The following is a 17,719-nucleotide window of genomic DNA, read 5'->3' as shown; positions in this document are numbered from 1 at the left end:
GTCCCAAAAAACAAAAACAAAAACAAAACAACAACAAAAACAAACAAAAAACAACAGCAACAAAAAAGAAGTTTAGTCTTAAAGCATTGCATTATTCTATTTATGCATGTCTGTTTTAATGATTTTAGGAAGGAAATGTTGACATCAGGTTTTTAAGAGATCAGCTTCCTTAATGTCTCTGTACCACTATAGCCATAGTAGGACTTGGGAGAATGGAGTCCATAAATGAAGTAGACTGAATTCTAATGCAATAGCCGACTTTATTCTAAGCACCAGAAACATTATACGATGAGTGTTACAAGGAGTCATAAAAGTAGAATGTACAGCCGGGTGTGGTGGCACACACCTTTAATCCCAGCCCTCGGGAGGCAGAGGCAGGCAGATTTCTGAGTTTGAGGTCAGCCCGGTCTACAAAGTGAGTTTCAGGAGAGCCAGGGCTATACAGAGAAACCCTGTCTCAAAAAACAAACAAAACAAAACAAAACAAAACAAAGCAAAACAAAACGTAACATGCACAATCATGAGGGCAAGCTACACATGGTAGACAAGCTGGACATGTTTATAAAACAAAATAACAATAGGCAGTCATAGGGAATTACCTGGAGTAAACTCAGTCTTACCTGCTACTCCTTAGGGGAGCATGAGAACACCCTCCAAGAACAATTTCATGTTTTGGAAGAAACTGATATCACAACACTCTTGTCTCCTTCTCAGGGAGTTTCTCACAAACACTCAGAATTCTCCTTGTAAAACTTTGTAATTGGACATGCCCCTGACAAACATCATCAAGTGAAGGGATATAAATTATTACTAAGGGAACCATTCTTCCTGAAGTCATGCTGTAGACTTAGATGCCAATTAGTGTTTATTAATAATTATTACACTAATCAACTCACATAGAAAAATACATATAAATATTAATGTTGTATTTAAAATTTCAACATGAAGTGAAACAAAAGGCAAAAGTCAGTCATATCCACATGCAAATCACCCATTTCATGCCCTGTGCTGAGATGATGACACTTATGTTTACTGTATTTCCTTCTTAAACACATACCTCACATGGGCCGCTGAGACACCCCCTTCCCATGTCCAATGCATACAATAGGCTAGCTACTCTAGGCACTAATCCTGTCGTCAAAAACACACATGGAACTCATGTCCTCCTCCTATACAGAATACGGTCTGAAATGACAATGTGGTGGTGGTGGTGCTGGTGGTGGTGGTGGTTGTAGAGTATTGAGTCAAGCTCAGTGTGGGAAGGAACTCCTACCCTTCTACATGGGACCCGAAAACTAGTAGTCCCCCTTTTAAGTACTTCAGAATTACCCACACTCAAGCCGCATAAAGGTTCATCTTGATGTCCCTAAAATATTTGCTCTTTATTCTCAAACAAACAAACAAACAAACCCAGAATTTTTTCAGTAAGTAACAGGTAAATAAAGCTAGTGACCAAATACCCCAACCTTTATAATAGAGGTAATAATAATCTTATCACACAGAAAATAAATTTTAGTTCTTTAGCACGTATTTACATGGTAGACAAAATAGAGTGATAATGTTTATAAAGAAGGCACTTTACTATCTTCATTTTATTTCTTGGATTTTCTTTATATGCTTCTAATAGTTTTGATTAAGACAATATAAAAACAAAACAAACAAACAAAAACAAAACAAAACAACAACAACAAAAAATCTTATGCCAGTGGGATTATGTTATGCAGTGGTTAAGAGGACACAATGTTGGCTTGCAACAAACAATTCAGTAGCTCTTCATAACTTTCTAGCATCACAGAATTTAGCGTCTTCTGGGGTCACTTTGCACCCCGAATCAGAGAAGGATACATGTCAGTTGCCTGACCTCTGGATGTGGTCTCTACAGGTTCTTCCTAACTTTTTTTAATTAATAAAAATACATTATAACCTGTGAAAAAATTATACCCAGGGAACAGAGGAGACAGCTCTGAAAGTATGTCCCTTGATATGAAATGTCATGGACTTAGCCAGATATGGTGGTGAGGCCAGCCTGGTCTACAAAGTGAGTTCCAGGACAGCCAGGGCTATACAGAGAAACCCTGTCTTGAACCCCCACCCCCTCCCAAAAAAAAAAGCCCAAAACCCAAAACCCAAAACCCAAAAACCAAAACCCAAAAACCCAAAACCAAAAAAACAAAACAAAAAGAAATGTCGTGGATTTAGGTCAAGTTCTCAGTACCAATTTTTAAAGTAGGCATAGTTTCAGAGGAGCCTTTTTCTGAGTAATGTATATGAATGGAAATAGAATTATTACTGAAGCTTTTTCGTTACCAGTTAGTTCAAGTTTCAGCGAGAGACTACTTTATAGGAATAAGGCAAAGTATGACTTGGTAGGACAACAGGCATCCTCTTCCACAATACATGACGCATGAACACATACACTAAAACGTAGACAAATACTACACACACACACATATGCACACAATTACAAATAAATAAATTATCTAGAACAAAATTTATGTACAACTCTGCCATATATAAATCAAAAGTGCTGTTTAAAATAGAAAGATGTAACAGACCTTGCCTTACCAGACAGCTGGATCAGTTTTGGACATCTGTCCCTATATGAGTTGGGCAAGTAACCTATGTAAGTGAGGCTGGCATTGAGAAAACTGAAATCCTAAATATACAAATTGTCTATGTAATTGTACTTACATGCATATATTCATAGGGCTAACCATTGAATTGAATACTCATTTGACATCCTCCATATGGAAGACCATTTCTCTGTCTTTCAGCATTTGTTAATTACCTGTAGCTCTTTGTGTAGGGTTTAATATTCATGAGCTTTTCCAGTTCCAAAATCTGATGTACATTGATTCTGACATTGTTTATTTTTTGAGTTTTGGGTTCAAGACTTGTCTAATAGATGTATCATATGGTCTGGGCACCACAATTTAGAATCTTGATTGGGCATGTTTTTGTTAATTGTTGTCGGTTTGAGATGTTGTTGTCTCTGCTTGTTGCAAAGAAAATTTTCCTTAAAGACAGATAAGAACTCCATGTACCAATCACCTACTTAAAACCACTCAAGAACTTTCCATTTCACGAAAACTTTATATGCCCCAGTACAGGGGAATGCCAGCGCCAAAAACTGGGAATGGGTGGGTAGGGAAGTGGGGGGGAGGGTATGGGGGACTTTTGGGATAGCATTCTTTTTATTATTATTATTACGTATTTTCCTCAATTACATTTCCAACGCTATCCCAAAAGTCCCCTACACCCCCCCCCACTCCCCTACCCACCCATTCCCAATTTTTGGCCCTGGCGTTCTCCTGTACTGGGGCATGTAAAGTATGCCTGTCCAATGGGCCTCTCTTTCCAGTGATGGCCGATTAGGCCATCTTTTGATACATATGCAGCTAGAATCAAGAGCTCCGGGGTACTGGTTAGTTCATAATGTTGTACCTATAGGGCTTCAGATCTCTTTAGCTCCTTGGATACTTTCTCTAGCTCTTCCATTGGGGGCCCTGTGATCCATCCAATAGTTGACTGTGAGCATCCACTTCTGTGTTTGCTATGCCCTGGCCTATTCTCACAAGAGACAGCTATATCACTCTAAATGTAATTGAGGAAAATACATAATAATAAAAAATAAATAAAAATTTAAAAAAATAAGTAAAGATTGATTAAACTATACTTTGGTCTCACTACTTTTCAGCCATGCCAAATGACTCTAATTTGGGAGATACACACACACACACACACACACATTATAAGTATTGCTCTTGTCCCTTAAAAATTTCATTTCTTTTTTTTTTTATTTATTTATTACGTATTTTCCTCAATGACATTTCCAATGCTATCCCAAAAGTCCCCCTATACCCTCCCCCCCACTTCCCTACCCACCCATTCTCATTTTTTTGGCCCTGGTGTTCCCCTGTACTGGGGCATATAAAGTTTCTGTGTCCGATGGGCCTCTCTTTCCAGTGATGGCCGACTAGGCCATCTTTTGATGAATATGTAGCTAGAGTCAAGAGCTCCAGGGTACTGGTTAGTTCATAATGTTGTTGCACCTACAGGGTTGCAGATCTCTTTAGCTCCTTGGGTACTTTCTCTAGCTCCTCCATTGGGGGCCCTGTGATCCATCCAATAGCTGACTGTGAGCATCCACTTCTGTGTAAATGAAGCTCCATCATGTAAAACTGCAATGACTAATGAACAAAATATTTGAAGTCACATGTAATATCCATCTAATCCTTTCATGGCATTTTAGGAATATCCTGATTTATGTTATTATCTTATTGTCATTGTTGCTGTTAACAAAATGGTTATATTTCCAAAATATTCACTTAGAGGGATAAAGTGTCAATTGTAATTTCTATGCACACACATACACACAATGTTCATGATTATTTCCTGAGGTAAGAATCTTAATATATCTCATTAGGGAGGGCACTGAAGCATCAAGAAACAAAATGACTCTTCAATGAGTACAGATTGTGGACTTTCAGAACTTGGCTTCAAAGTGGTGTTTGCATGCAAACATCTATTACTAAAACCTTTGTAAGAATGCATTGCACACATAGTTTTATTTTCAAGTTGAGAAAAAGATAATATCACTTCAAAATGATCAGTACATAAAATAAGGGTGGTTCATCCTTAAAGATGTCTGCCCATGTGCACTCAGGCACGCACATGCGCACTCGCTCTCGCATGCTACAGTTTGAAAAATATACCTATTTTGCATTTTTTTGTTTTGTTTTGTTTTTGTTTTTCAAGACAGGGTATTTCTGTATAGCCCTGGCTGTCCTGGAACTCATTTTTGTAGACCAGGCTGGCCTCGAACTCAGAAATTTGCCTGCCTCTGCCTTCTGAGTGCTGGGATTAAAGGTGTGCACCACCACGCCTGGCTGAGATTCAACATTCTTATAAAAGTTAAAGAATTAAATGTTTCTGTTTGGTTTCTTAGCATACGAATTTACAGAAAGTTCCTGCTGGAAAAAGAAAACTAACAAACATACAGAACTGAAAAAAAATAACTGGACATGAGGAGCAAAAATGTGTACAAGGAACAATTGTATATGCTTTTGAAACCCTCTGAGAGCATGTGCTATGTGCCTGAAACAGTGTGCAGGCACTACTTCATTTCTCAATTTGTTTTGTTTGTTAGCTCACAGTTAGAAATATGAAGTTTAGTGGAGTATAAAATATAGTTTGTACCACAGACATGATAAGCAATGAGTGTCAGGAATTGTTTCCTTTATTTTATTATTGCATCTAGTCTTTAAATCATATTTGAGTACCAAATTATGGAAAAGATTCAAAAGTCATCACTGAGATTTCATTTACTATATTTCTATGTTTACTGGGATGAAAAAAAAGCATAAAATGTATGAAATCCAATAGGTTATCAGAACGGTGATTCTCTGAACTCAATCTCATACAAAATATTTATTATTAAAAAATATAAAATAAAATTGTATCATTTATGTTTGATAATAAATATTTTTTTCTTTCTATATTAAATTGTTGATAAACATGACACTAGGCTTTGCACTTTATAGGAAAAATTCCTATCAGTAGAGGGCAGAAAAGATGAAAATCTCACTCTGAAATATTCTATTGCCTTCACTTAATGCTATGCACGTTTTAAGCAATCTACATTATAATAAATATATTAAAAATGATGTTATGGCAGAAAAAGGAACAACAATTCATAAAAAGGCAAATATAACAATTGCTGTACTTGACATTTTATGAGCCCAAGAAGAAGTAATTCAAACATTTGTACAGCCTATTTCTAAGTTTAAGCCTTTTGAATGACGGTGCTAGTTCCATAGATAAGAAAATATCATAAGCAGATAGATTTGGTAATAGCTGCAGCAGAAGAGTTATTTCTGTCATTTTCATTTGTTCTCTGACTAGGCCCACATTTACAGATAGTGGGAGTAATTTTCTAAATAATATTCGTTTCTTTTCTTTTCTGTGGAAACAATTCTAGTTTCTAGATACATTGCAATCGCTCTTTATAGCAACAGTCCATATTCTAAACCACAAACGTATCTTAGGATTTACATTATACTATAGATTTCCTTTGGTTTGGATGCATGTGTATTTGTGTGTGTGTGTGTGTGTGTAAATATATGTACATTTTATGTCTGATGTATGTGAATGTGTGCATGGTTGATTATGAGTATGCACATGCCACAGCACATATAGAGAAATCAAAGGTCAAATTCTGATATCAGTTCTTGCTTTTCTCTTGTTTTAAACAAGGTTTCTTTGTTGTTTTTATATCTGCATATTCTTGTTTAATTAACCTTGCAATTAACAGCAATTCTCCTGTCCTCATTGCATGTCTCAGAAAAGAAGCAGTGGGATTAGAGATGCTTGCTACTGTGTCTGCTTCATTTGAGTTTTAGGGATTCACAGTCAGGACCTAAGGGAAGTGTTTGCAGTGTTTAATGTATCCACTAGTGCATCTCGCTTCAGGTCTGTGTTCTATTGATTGAAACTGATTAACATGTGAGATGACTAGTAAATGGCTTCTATATTAGGAAATAGAATATGTGCATATGAGGGTGTGTGTGTGTGTGTGTGTGTGTGTGTGTGTGTGTGTGAGTATGAGTGTTTGTGTATGAGTGTGTGCAAACATTTGATAGAAAGATTATATTCGCATGCATGAATCACATATATTCTAAAATTTTATTTTTTTCTTCTTTCATTCCGAGAAAAATACTACAGATTTTTTTCCATGTCTAACTTCCCAGCATCCTTCTTCCTCATATTTACCAATATTTCACTACCGATTGATTATCTAGTCTTCCTAGAAGGTTCAGTTATAATGTCTTTCCCCACCTGAATTTTATTAAGAACTGTGTCATTCTATATTTATTTTCTTTTCCAACCATACATTTTTATTGATTCTTTGGAGATTTCACATCAAACACCTCTATCACATTTGCCTGCCTATTTGTCTCTATCCTTCTCACCATCCTCGTTAACTCCCCTATGATAGAAAAGATCCAACTTTAATATAATCTCACTTATACACTTAGTGACTAATATGCTTTTATTCTAATTAGGGGGTAAAAAGATAAACTACCTTTCAACTTTGTTAACATGTTTTTTTTCTCTCTCTCTCTTTCTTTCTTCCTGGAAGTAAAGAAAAATCAACACAAGTATTATGCCAAATTCTAAGTATATCTCTTTCAATTAAACATTCTCAAATTGGGAGCATTTTTGTAGATATAGTGGTTTCCTGGTGGCCTACCTTTTAGCAACTAAGAAGCAGCAACTTGAGCAGCTTATGTCATCACCTGCTGCAACTAGATGCATGCATTTACACTGTCATTAGGAGTTGCTAACTACACATGCATTCTTTTAAAGAACCTCTGGGTATTACACATTCCCCACCCCTGACCCCTCTCTGTGTCCACTTTTCTCTTTCTTGTTCTGGGTCCTCTTCATTCTGTCTCTTTCTGTTTGCCTCTTGGTATGTCTGTCTGTCTGTCTCTACCTGTCATGCCCTCACTCCCAGAAGCCTTCCATCCCCCACTTCTCCAATAAACCTCTGGAAATAGATCTGTTATATACGGTGTAATCTTTTTACAGCACATCTTTGTGCAAGCCTGCCAAAAGTTCATAAACTTTAACCAATTTAGCCTAACAAAATGATAAAAGGATGAATTCATGGAACAAATAGATACTCTGTGATCAGACATCATTGCAAAACTCTGTTGAACTGTATTGATCAATTGAGCTCCCTAAGTTTCAACTTTAACAGTAAGGTTACAATATTTCTTGGAGACCTTTGAAAGCCGTATGAATTCAAAATCAGTATCTAATACATATCAGAAAGCCAGCTTTATGGTTTCTGTGAATGCTATTCCTACTTGATGAAATCTGAAATGAACTACAATCCCAAAATGGAAGACACACCTATGATCCTGATCTTATGCTGGAAGACCCAGGCTTTTTACCTGGATGACACATAATTTTAATGCAGATATTGATGCACATCTGCCATGAAAAGCTTAAGCCCAGACAATGAATTACATACCTTGAGTCCTGGGAGAAAAGGGCAAGCAGATTGCTGAGTTCAAGGTGAGTCTGGGACAGAGAAACTTCTATATCTAGGCACAGTGGTACACACCTGTCACATACCTTCTGCTGGTGACCTACATAAAGAAAATGGAAAAAGCAAGGCTTTATTCTTTTTTGCTTGGCTACACTTACTTGACAGCACACATGTTTAAACTGACTTCTTCAGGAGTCAACCTTATACAGAAGGATCATCTGAAGCACCTAGCCTCAAAGGACTGAGCAACTACTACATTCTTGGTCTTCTCACTCATGTTTGTCCATTATTGGAATAGTTGGACTGCAGACTATAAGTTATTCCAATAAATTCCCTTAATACTTAATATATAGAGACATTTCAGAAGTTGTGTGAACCTTCACTAATACAGTCTCTAATGCATCAAACCATTACATTTTAATTCACAGTCACTCCCTCCATTCATCCAGTCTCTCCATCCTTCCCTCTAACATCCTATTTCTCTCACTTTTTCTCTCCCAGTCGCTCTTTTCCCCATCTATCTCAGTTTTCAACTTTCTCCATCTTTTTTTCACATCTATATCTTTAATTTTTTTAGAATATACTTCTTCAATAATTTCTTGCAAAATAATATACCCCAACACACAGGAAGAGGAATATCTTGTTGATATTTAAAATATTTATAAATACAATGGGCAATTCTTAGTTTCCATCTTATATAAGTGTAAAATATGTTTGGATCTAAAACATATCCCCAAGCCTTCCCCTTCATGTATAGTTATATGCCATTTTTATGAATTGATAGCTTTTTGAGACTTCATTCATGGGTCTCATCATTAAAAAACATTCACTTCAAAATATGCTTGTGGAAAATTATATGATTAGGATTAATTAAGTAAAAGAAAAATCTCTACACTAGAAGTCATCAGGAGATTGATATTGTTCTGAATTGAGCACTTCTATAGAAGAATGGAAAACTTTAAAATGAATGAAGGTAACATGGAAAGGAGAGAGAGGGCAAGCAACAATGAGGAATAAAGGGAAATGTAATAAATACCGTGATGTTACCAACAATACTCATGGTTGCTTTGCATATCCTAAATAGTTCCATGGTTTGGGTTCAAGACCGTACTGACCTACAGGGAAAATGCTTTGTTTAGCTTTGACAATGAATTTTCATTCACAGATTTCAAGATGTTTGGCAGAAATGCACCATTCATTCTTAGGGGTAAGCATCGTTCCCAACATATGGAATAGTGTAGCTGTAATTGCTCATTTAATGCACTGTTTCATTGTTACACACAGTTGAATAGCCGTTAGAATAACTATAGAAGATAGAAAGGTGGTTCAGTGGTTAAAAATCTTGCCTCAAAAACAAGTGAATGTGTGATGTATAATGTCAATTGATATATCTACCGCACCTAATGCCTACACATTTAGCACAGTGAGCATTGCAGATGCAGTTCCTGAGAGTCTAAGATCCAGTGCATTAGGAATTTATGAGATTTTTATCTACTAAATATGTCAAAGCAGATACACACAAAAAAATGTATCATCAACATGGCTGACAATTCAAGACCTGAAAAAAGACAATGGCAATATAGATCCTAATTCAGAAGTGGGGACTCTCATGGAATCTCAATACTAGATGAAGAACTAAAACTAAAAGGATAAAGAGTGTTGCCAGGCAAAGGGTTCTGTTACCGATACCAAGTGGTAATCCCTGATGTTTTATAGGCAACGCTACTTGTATGTGTGTGTGTGCACGCGCACATGCATGCACATGCATGGACAAATGAACACATATGTGTGTATAACAATAAAGAAAATTAATTTAAATAAGAGCAAAAGGGATGAATATAGAAAGTGTTATAGGGCAAAAGGAGAATTGAGGTAATAATGTAGAATATATTTCAATTTAAAACTATAAATTAAAAACTAAAGTGTTTGCTGATCTTCTACGTGACCTGAATTTTTCTCCCTGTACCAACACTTGGATGCTTAAAACAGCTTGTGATTCCAGGTCCAGGGTATGAACCTTCTTTGAACTTTTATACAACATAATTGTATAATTTACACACACAGTTGCAGATCAGTGAATATAAATTTCAAAAATGATTATCTCTGTGATAAAGAGATAAGGATACCTGTAGCATCCAGAATTTGATATAAAATTTACAGGATAACTGAATGTATAAAGCAATATAATTTAATCAGTATTATATAAATTAAATTTCATAAGATTCTTTATATACTATAAGTTTATATTATTTTGGCTTATTTTTATTATTTGTATTTTATTTCTGTCACAAAAGAGTATTGGTAAAATAAAAGGTATCATATAAGTATGGTCCAAAGTATTAACATGTATAATATTAATTTAAATTGAGACTGTATAATAAACTACATGTACATTATATTGTATTTACTATTATTAAATGGTATTTAACAGAGATATATAATTTCAGTTAGTAGGAAGAATGTTTACTACACACCTTCTTCTTAAATTATTAATTCTTGTAATTAAATAATGAACTACATTAAATAAAACTATAAATATATGGATAAATTACTTCATAATAAATAATAAAACCCTGCTGTGTTGTTTTGTTTTGTTTTGTTTTGTTTTTATCAGTGTAATAATAAGATTACTGCTATGGGAGGAACCAAATTCTCTCTAATCAAATTAGAGACCTAATTCTGAAAAGGGAATCTATTCCTAGAGCTGTAAATATGGTGAAAGCCTTTTAGTGAAGTAGATTAAAGGACTTATATGAATGATTCAATAATTTTGTGGACATATACACAGCATCAAGCTTCCATGTGAATATTTATAATTATACAGACTCACATGCTAAATCTAGTTTTTCCCCCCTATTGAACATGGTGATTGCAGACATTTATGGCTCTACAAGTTACTGTGAATAAGCCATAGATGAGTGCTCCACCATATATAAGATACTCATACCAACTCATCTAAAACTTCCAGGAAGAATGCAGAAGACAGGGCTAAAAGAATATAAGAAGCAGAGGGTGAAGATAGGGGCAATGGATCTCTGGGAAATACATAGGTATTGTCATCCATAATTCAGCACACCAAACACTGGTTCCATATTTGAATACGAGTTGCCAGGGTTTGAGTAGGGCTTCAGAGTGCCCTACACTTTACTTCACGGCTATTTATTACTGATGGATTCAACAGGATAAAGAATAACTATGTTTTCAGTTGAATGCTCAGTGATGATCCTACCAATCTCCAAAGAATAGTTCCAATCTAACAATCCAGCACACGCCCCTGTTTAGCTACATGTATAAAAAACAAAAAAAAAAAACCAAAAAACAAAAAAAACAAAAAAACAAAAAAACAAAAACAAAAACAAACAAACAAACAAAACAAAGAAAAAAACGAAGCAGAAATAAATAAATAAATTTAGGGAAGTTATTGATATATATTAGAAGTGATTAAATGGACTTGAGGGAAGAAAAATAGTAATCAGAATATAATATATACACATAAAATTAACATATAACAAATACGATAATGATTTCAAAATCAAATTTTTGTAAAAATTTATACATTTACTGCCTTACATTTATAAAAACAGTTTACATATATGAAATGTTTAATATACAAAAATATGTTTGGAACTCCTTGGCTGATTTTCACACTTAGAATTAACTGCAATTTGTAACAAATCCCTGAAAATGGGGAGATTATAAAGTGCACATAAAAAGGCAAAATTGTCACACGTGAGAATTTCTGCCATATATTCACGCATCTCATGTAAGAAGCAGCTTAGATGCTGATGGCGTTTGAAAGACTCTTGGACACATAACTTCCAAAGCTGGCTAGAACGATATTCTTTGCTGGTGCTTTGAATTTCAATAATAAATCCTTGCACCGCGCTCAGATGGACTGTTCCTGTAATGCCTTATGAAATGCATGGCACATCATTTGTTAGATCTAGTTAACTATGATTCATAAAATGTGACATTTCTCATGCCATTTGCAAGGCAGTTAATTTATCCAGCAAATCTCATGATATCCTCTACACTTGAAAAGGTTTACTGTTTAGTAATAAAAAGAGAAATGTTTTTTAAAGAGATAGAAGTGATGTAACTGTAAAATGTGGTAAATTCAAGATTGCGCAATAAACTGTAAAGTAAACCATGCGGGAGTGCTGACATATCAGATTCCAGTCCAACAAGGTGCAAAACAGGCAAAATAAAACTTGCGATCAGCTGGTCTGATGTTTTTACTTACTAGGTTAAGCTTTTATTGCTGAAAATATTATGAATGTACTTCTCTTGGAAATATTTCTTTTTTTTTTCCTTTCCATTTTTTATTAGGTATTTATCTCATTTACATTTCCAATGCTATACCAAACGTCCCCATACCCACCCACCCCCACTCCCCTACCCGCCCACTCCCCCTCTTTGGCCCTGGCGTTCCCCTGTTCTGGGGCATATAAAGTTTGTGTGTCCAATGGGCATCTCTTTCCAGTGATGGCCGACTAGGCCATCTTTTGATACATATGCAGCTAGAGTCAAGAGCTCCGGGGTACTGGTTAGTTCATAATGTTGATCCACCTATAGGGTTGCAGATCCCTTTAGCTCCTTGGGTACTTTCTCTAGCTCCTCCATTGGGAGCCCTGTGATCCATCCATTAGCTGACTGTGGGCATCCACTTCTGTGTTTGCTAGGCCCCGGCATAGTCTCACAAGAGACAGCTACATCTGGGTCCTTTCGATAAAATCTTGCTAGTGTATGCAATGGTGTCAGCGTTTGGATGCTGATTACGGGGTGGATCCCTGGATAAGGCAGTCTCTACATGGTCCATCCTTTCATCTCAGCTCCAAACTTTGTCTCTGTAACTCCTTCCAAGGGTGTTTTGTTCCCATTTCTAAGGAGGGGCATAGTATCCACACTTCAGTCTTCATTTTTCTTGAGTTTCATTTGTTTAGGAAATTGTATCTTATATCTTGGGTATCCTAGGTTTTGGGCTAATATCCACTTATCAATGAGTACATATTGTGTGAGTTCCTTTGTGAATGTGTTACCTCACTCAGGATAATGCCCTCCAGGTCCATCCATTTGGCTAGGAATTTCATAAATTCATTCTTTTTAATAGCTGAGTAGTACTCCATTGTGTAGATGTACCACATTTTCTGTATCCATTCCTCTGTTGAGGGGCATCTGGGTTCTTTCCAGCTTCTGGCTATTATAAATAAGGCTGCTATGAACATAGTGGAGCATGTGTCCATCTTACCATTTGGGGCATCTTCTGGATATATTCCCAGGAGAGGTATTGCTGGATCCTCTGGTAGTACTATGTCCAATTTTCTGAGGAACCGCCAGAAGGATTTCCAGAGTGGTTGTACAAGCCTGCAATCCCACCAACAATGGAGGAGTGTTCCTCTTTCTCCACATGATTGCCAGCATCTGCTGTCACCTGAATTTTTGATCTTAGACATTCTGCTGGTGTGAGAAGGAATCTCAGGGTTGTTTTGATTTGCATTTCCCTGATGATTAAGGATGTTTAACATTTTTTCAGGTGCTTCTCTGCCATTCGGTATTCCTCAGGTGAGAATTATTTGTTCAGTTCTGAGCCCCATTTTTTAATGGGGTTATTTGATTTTCTGAAGTCCACCTTCTTGAGTTCTTTATATATGTTGGATATTAGTCCCCTATCTGATTTAGGATAGGTAAAGATCCTTTCCCAATCTGTTGGTGGTCTCTTTGTCTTATTGACAGTGTCTTTTGCCTTGCAGAAACTTTGGAGTTTCATTAGGTCCCATTTGTCAATTCTCGATCTTACAGCACAAGCCATTGCTGTTCTGTTCAGGAATTTTTCCCCTGTGCCCATATCTTCAAGGCTTTTCCCCACTTTCTCCTCTATAAGTTTCAGTGTTTCTGGTTTTATGTGAAGTTCTTTGATCCATTTAGATTTGACCTTAGTACAAGGAGATAAGTATGGATCGATTCGCATTCTTCTACATGATAACAACCAGTTGTGCCAGCACCATTTGTTGAAAATGCTGTCTTTCTTCCACTGGATGGTTTTAGCTCCCTTGTCGAAGATCAAGTGACCATAGGTGTGTGGGTTCATTTCTGGGTCTTCAATTCTATTCCATTGGTCTACTTGTCTGTCTCTATACCAGTACCATGCAGTTTTTACCACAATTGCTCTGTAGTAAAGCTTTAGGTCAGGCATGGTGATTCCACCAGAGGTTCTTTTATCCTTGAGAAGAGTTTTTGCTATCCTAGGTTTTTTGTTATTCCAGATGAATTTGCAAATTGCTCCTTCTAATTCGTTGAAGAATTGAGTTGGAATTTTGATGGGGATTGCATTGAATCTGTAGATTGCTTTTGGCAAGATAGCCATTTTAGAAATGTTACTAATACCCTTATGGAAACTAGCTATTTTGTGAGTCTTATTATGATCAGAGAGAAATATTGATAATGTATTCTTAATTTATAGAAACATTAAATGTTTCTTTCTTAAAAATGAATGATAGACTTTTGCAAATTCTAGATATAAGGGAACATGATGATTTCTGAGTTTCAGTGGTTTATGAAATAAAAGATATTGTAATAAAATGTATAGAGAAAAACGATCAATATGAATCTGCAGAAAGTCAATAAATGTAAGCAAAACCCAGCTATGAGAAACTATTTACTCAAGGCACTAAGAATTTGAATACCCAACAAGAAACATATATATTAACCTGTACTCATTTCCCTGAATTTTATTTAATTTTGGAAAAAAATGAAATAGTGTCATTAAGTATAATGTCTTTAGCTAGTTCAAGGTTTTTTTTTTTTTTATTCTTTAATCCCTTTTTCCAGTCTAGTCTTCATCTCCCTCTAGGTCTGCTTCCCGGACCTCTCCCCATCCCATACCTCATCCTGATCCCCCTACCCTGTCTTCAGGAGGATGTTGTTTTTTACTACAAATATGTCTGACAGTCATAAGATAGCTTTTGTAAGTTGGTTTTCTAGAACTCTGACTTTCAGACATGTTGGCAATCACCTTTATCTGGTAAGCAATCTCAACAGCTCATGAAAGAAAACCATCTATTAGAGACCTTTTTTAAACAATCTAAAAAATTGTTTGAAACTAATGTATGAATTTAGTGATATAATAAATATCCATAGCCTTCGTATTAGTTATTGTTCTGTGCTGTCAGAGATAACACGACTAAGGCAACTGCTATACAGGAAAATGTTTTATCAAGGGCTTGTTTATAAATTCAGAATATTAGCCCATTTCCAAGAAAGGAAGCATGGTATTAGGCACACAGGCATGGGGTTGAGAGCTTATATCTTGATCCATAGGGAGCAGGCTAGGTGAGAGAATGGGCCTGGTGTGGTTTTGGACCTTCAAGGGCCATTCCCAATGAGGCACCTCCAACAAGGTCACATATACTCAACAGAGCAATACCAGCTAACCCTTGCTAAACATTTTACCAACTGAGAAGGAATCATACAAATATCTGAGCGACCCTGTGAGGGCTATTCTAATCCAAACCACCAGTCTTACAAGACAAACAGAAAATGAAATTTGAGAAGAGTGTTAGTAAAATAGCTTGTCGTGTCATTTAGCTCTCTTCTGGATCAGCTGCTTGCTGGCTTGATACACCATCCATTCACCCCGTTAAGGTATAAAATTGTAAAAATAAAGCACTTAAAAGCCAACAGTCACTAGAAATTATTTTTTATTACCCACTCAGGCATGTGCACAGCAAGGTCGTTTCCTGAGGGAGGAATATCACAATAGCATCAGGCAGAAGGAAGACAAACCCATGAGGTCTGCAGTAAAAATAAATATCCTAGAAGGCTTTTTACCTGTCCTGTTCAGCAAGGCAAGCATTTACTGCTTGTTAACCGGACAGGTGCTGAGCAGTTCAGCCAAATGTCACTTGCTGAGCAGGACTTAAATTTACTTATAGGCAATATCAGAAACACTTAATGTTTTTAAGTTAATGTTTTAAAGTTTAAAACAAAAGGACTTAAATAAATAAGTTAAATGTTAATGAACTGGAAGACACACTTGAGATACTAGCTTTTTCAATTTGTTTTAAAAGAATAACAAAAATTACAATTTTGGATGACTGATTTTCTGAAAATTGACATTATATAATCTGTCTGTAAACATAAATAATTCTGTCCATCTAGTGCTCATCTGAAAAAGATGGTCCGAGCAGTAATGCACACCAGAGTGCCACTGCCTGATTAGGTATGTGGAAAGCAATACTGAAATGCACAACAGTTCTGCCCATGAACCAATTACGATTTGAAGTTTAGTTACATTTTACAGTGGCTGACAGTTATTTAAGACACTGTCAGTGGTCAAATGTAGACACTAAACCACTGTACAGTGCTTACCTCAAGTGGATATGCATATCAGTCCCTGACACCCCCTCTATAATGGGGAGGAGGAAAACTTAGGGAGTACTATGGATGATGTAAGGAAAGTTTGTAAGAACCAGAGGTTGAAAAGGACAGTGAGCATCAGTGTCTCCTGCACATGACAAAGCCAGTGGCTATGGCTGAATTCCTGGAATGCACACAAGATTGTGCCACTCATACTTACGCATGGGTGAGGCATATGGGAAGAGCTGTCCACAGTTTACAGCTAGAGGGAGAGGGAGAGTCATTTTAATTTTCAAAGCTAGGACCTTTGCATCCTTGAATCCTAGATCACTACATAATCATAGAGAGAACTCAGTGGACTCAGTTGCTTAATAACAATAAAGGACATGAATTTAGGAGGGACATTCATTCAGGGCTTAGTCTATGAGAACATGTAAAAAAAGAGAAATATTAATATGATCAAAACATAATGTATTCATTTGTGAAAATTTCAAAGCATGAAGATAACATTAAAATTCTCATTAAATTTGTTTTCAGATTAAATTTAATAAGTTTTACTGGAAGGATATAATATTTAATTTCTCCCTTTTTATGTTTGGTATAATTAAAATTTTAAAAGATCTTTAAATGTTGCCTCAGGATCCATGGGAGCCATCTTGGTTCCAGGACGCCACAGAAAGTAGTCTGCACAGGCGAGAGTGTGGACTACAGAAGCTAACAGCTTCTGGCACAGGCAAGAGCCACAGAGCTTCTTCTTTTTTTTTTTTTAATTACATATCTTCCTCAATTACATTTCCAATGCTATCCCAAAAGACTCCCACAACCCCCCCCCCCCACTCCTCTACCCATCCATTCCCATTTTTCGGCCCTGGTGTTCCCCTGTACTGTGGAATATAAAGTTGGCCTGTCCAGTGGGCCTCTCTTTCCAGTGATGGCCGACTAGGCCATCTTTTGATACATATGCAGCTAGAGTCAAGAGCTCCGGGGTACTGGTTAGTTCATAATGTTACACCTACAGGGTTGCAGATCTCTTTAGCTCCTTGGATACTTTCTCTAGCTCCTCCATTGGGGGCCCTGTGCTCCATCCAATAGTTGACTGTAAGCATCCGAAGCAGCACTGTTTTCGGGCTCCAGACATCTGGCCACCTTCCCGACCAAAGGACAGGTGTCTGCCTGGCCTGGGAGGCCTTTGCCTCAGGATTAGCGAGGGCCATCTTGGTTCCGGGAATCCACAGAAAGTAGTCTGCACAGGTGAGAATGTGGACTACTGAAACAACAGCTTCTGTGACAGGACAAAGCAACACA

This window comes from Mus musculus, chromosome 14 (assembly GCF_000001635.26).
Source record: "Mus musculus strain C57BL/6J chromosome 14, GRCm38.p6 C57BL/6J".
Taxonomy (NCBI): Eukaryota; Metazoa; Chordata; class Mammalia; order Rodentia; family Muridae; genus Mus; species Mus musculus.
The sequence above is the reverse complement of the archived record's forward strand: the minus strand, read 5'-3'. Positions refer to the sequence as shown.